Consider the following 3,655-nt stretch of genomic DNA (forward strand, 5'->3'; position numbering starts at 1 on the left):
TAATACAAACCAGATACCAAGATTATTAATTATATTGTAATATTAAACACATTTAATAATTAGGTTGTGTTTGTTGATGTGCTTAACTTGTATAATTAGTTCATTCGTTTTCGGTAAACCTAATACATATATATTTAAACGGCAAAGTGTGAAATTGAGTTTATTAGACTTTTGCCACAAGACTTTCGTATATATACTTTTTGCATCAGACTTTGGTTACAAGCTTTAACTCATTAGACTTTTGATACAAAAGTTTAAAATACATACTTTGACCCCTCAACTTTAGTTTAATATATTTACCTTTTAGCCCCTCAACTTTGGTTATGAAACCTTTTCCACAATACTTTTACCATAACGAATTCAGCCGATACCAACCAAATTCTCGCAATGAACCGCCGCAATTTAGGGTAGTTTTCGAACATGTAATACATTTAACCCGTTCTGCCACAACGTGCAGACAGATACTTGTTAGTTGTTTACTTCAATTAAGTATATAACACGTGATTCCATTTTAAATTTTCGTTGAGATAATTGCATTTTGATTGAGTTATTGATATAAGGAAAAATGAAGAAAGTAAGGTAGACAAAAAAATCCTTTTTTTTCCACTCAATCAAAAATCCTCCAATTCTCAAAGGAGACTAGAAGAAATCATACTTTCATACAATATCTTAATTGAATTATATGTAATGATCAATAAATTAAGTTGAATTCTAGATATACACGTGTCAAAATCCTAGCAACGAATCTATAATATCTATAATAAATTCTATAAAGAAGAAAGGTTTTCTTTAGATAGTTGGACTGGAATTGACGAACACTTAATACCAATATTATTCTTTATTAGTATTAGTGTCCAACAAAAATAGAAATGGGGCGTAGCCAAGCGGTAAGGCAACGGGTTTTAGTCCCGCTATTCGGAGGTTCGAATCCTTCCGTCCCAGAGCATATCCCCTGTACCCGAATACTTCTTTTTTGTTCAACAAGGTTCTGTTTCACGGTCTAATATTGGATAGAATATTATTCCTCTTTCTTTTTTTTATTTTGAATGATTCTTTTCGGAATCATATCTGAATTTTTCACAAACTGAACTAAATCGAGTTCAAATGACATGCAAAAGTAACTAAACCCTTTTGATAAAGATAAGATGAGATGTAGAAAGATTACTTAACCTCAGGTTCAAATATGAAAATACATATAAAAGAGGAAGTGCTTAGCCTATAGGTATGTATTGTTATCAGGTATGTATTGTTATCCTATTTCAGTGACAAAAAGTCTTTCTATTTTTGTGAAAAAAGGTTTTCATACTTACTTAAAAAATGAAAATTTAAATATTTAACAATTATATTTATTTTCATTGTTCGATCTATTTAGATTATTTGCTTTACATAATTGAGAATTCCATTCGAAAAGAAAAAATGATCTTTATTATGATAATCAAATGGAGTCTTTACTGTAAAACTTGGCTCAAATCATGATATAGAAGTAAGAAACTTTTTCAAGTATAAAGATTTGTAATGATTCTTTATGGATTGAATCTTTGGGAAGTTTTGGGAAGTTGGAATTAGTAAGTCTATCTTATTGAGTCACTCGAAGAGGCAGAGTCAAATAGAATTTATTTATTTAGAATTTCTTTATTCGTGTGATTTCTGTTAGTTATGTTATTTCTCTATTTAGATTTCTGGATATTTCTGTTAGACATTTTTTGAGATAGAGATTTATATCAAAATGCTCCATTCATACAAAAAAGCCGGGGTCTTGCTAATATTTATTCATAAAAATATTGATTATCTATGTAGCTGTAGCTAAGAAAAAAGAGAAATAACTATGTCTTTGTACCGACTGAACCAATGACTATTCATGATTCCATAATTGAATCAATTCCATACCGGTTCAAAATTAGAGGAATGTTATGGTAAAACTTCGTTTAAAACGATGTGGTAGAAAGCAACGTGCGACTTGAAGGACACGATCCGTTGTGGATTCTTATTCTTACATCCACCATTTTATTACGAATGAAGGTGCTCTTGGCTCGACGTCGTTTTTCTATTCTACTAGAACCCTTCTTTTTTTATTGGGTTGTAATTGTAATGTAAATAGTTTGCGATGGAGCTCGAGTAGAAAGTATTGATTAATTTCTCAGGGGCAACGATCTAGGGTTAATGCCAATCAATAAATTGGAACAACTTCGTAAGTATATCTTCGATATAGAAATCGAAAGGATCCGATTCGAGCAAATTTTAAACAAATTTGAAAATCCAAAAATTTTTGTTGGAACGGCTAAAACTTTTCGATTCACGGTGTATCGTGCACGAATAAACCATCGGTATGATTCTTTGATAGAAAGAAATCACAAAAAGGGGTATGTTGCTACCATTTTGAAAGGGTTAAGAAGCACCGAAGTAATGTCTAAACCCAATGATTTAAAACCAAGATAAAGGATCCCAGAACAAGGAAACGCCACTTCAATTGTCTCACGGATCCAAATACAGAATCCAAATCTATTTTAAACGAGACGAAAAAGGGAGGGTTAAAGACCACTCAAAAAATAAAAATATTAATATCTTTAAGATATTTTAAAGATATTTTAAAGATATTTTAGAATTCTTGAACTTGAGTTATGAGTACAAATGATTTTTTTTTCAGGAAGAAAGCTAAAAAAAATGACTATGAGTTAAATTATAGACTAATTTTTTTATGGAGTCCTTTCCTATTTATTCTAATTTTATCCATAGATAAAACTTCTAATCATTTTTTCTCAAGCCGTACGAGGAGAAAGCTTCTTACGGTTCTAGGGGGGTTTCTTTTTCATCTACAATTATCCCGATGAGTCGTCTATCGAATCGTTGCAATTGATGTTCGATCCGGAAGAGAAGGAAGAGATCTTTGGAAAGTGGGTTTTTATGATCCTATCAAGAATCAAACTTATTTAAACGTTCCCGCTATTCTCTATTTCCTTGAAAAAGGCGCTCGCCTACAGGAACTGTTCAGGATATTTTAAAAAAGGCAGAGGTTTTTAAGGAACTTTGCTCTAATCAAATGAAATTCAATTAAATTAAGGAAATAAAAACTAAGGATAGGATAGTGATTTCCATATCATTTTGGATATCTTTCCTATACTATGTTTTTTTATTTCCTTATTTTTTTTCTTGCTCTACTTATTTTCTTGCTATCTTCGTATCTATTTATCATTGCTTTTATAGAATCTTTTTCTAAGTAAACCTTATTTGGTGGATCCTTACAAATATAGAAAATTCTGACATTACCTGCAGTTTTCATTCGAACTCTAATACCAAGTAAGAAACAAGGAATCGAAGTTCGTTATTCGACTTATTATATATGGATTCAATACACTATTGATTGCAAATCCTTTTTCTACTTTATCTTTATTTATTCTCCACCTAAACTAAAAATTTTAGTATATATGCATATTCAGTGCCAATCCAACACAAGTCTTTTTTTTCCTTTTTTTCAATTTGAGTTCTTGTACTTTTTCCATCGTATTCTTTTATTAACCTTTATATTGACAATATTGTATCGAACAAATATAATTCATCGTGCTAAGTAGCTCTATTTATTTCTGTCCCATAGGTTTTAGGTTTGATTTTTTACCTATTGATTCAAATGATGGGTTCATTGGATTAGCGTTGCTACTCG

Source organism: Bidens hawaiensis, unplaced genomic scaffold (assembly GCF_021521415.1).
Source record: "Bidens hawaiensis isolate Kalapana, Puna unplaced genomic scaffold, B.hawaiensis_p1.1 tig00033878_1, whole genome shotgun sequence".
Lineage (NCBI taxonomy): Eukaryota > Viridiplantae > Streptophyta > Magnoliopsida > Asterales > Asteraceae > Bidens > Bidens hawaiensis.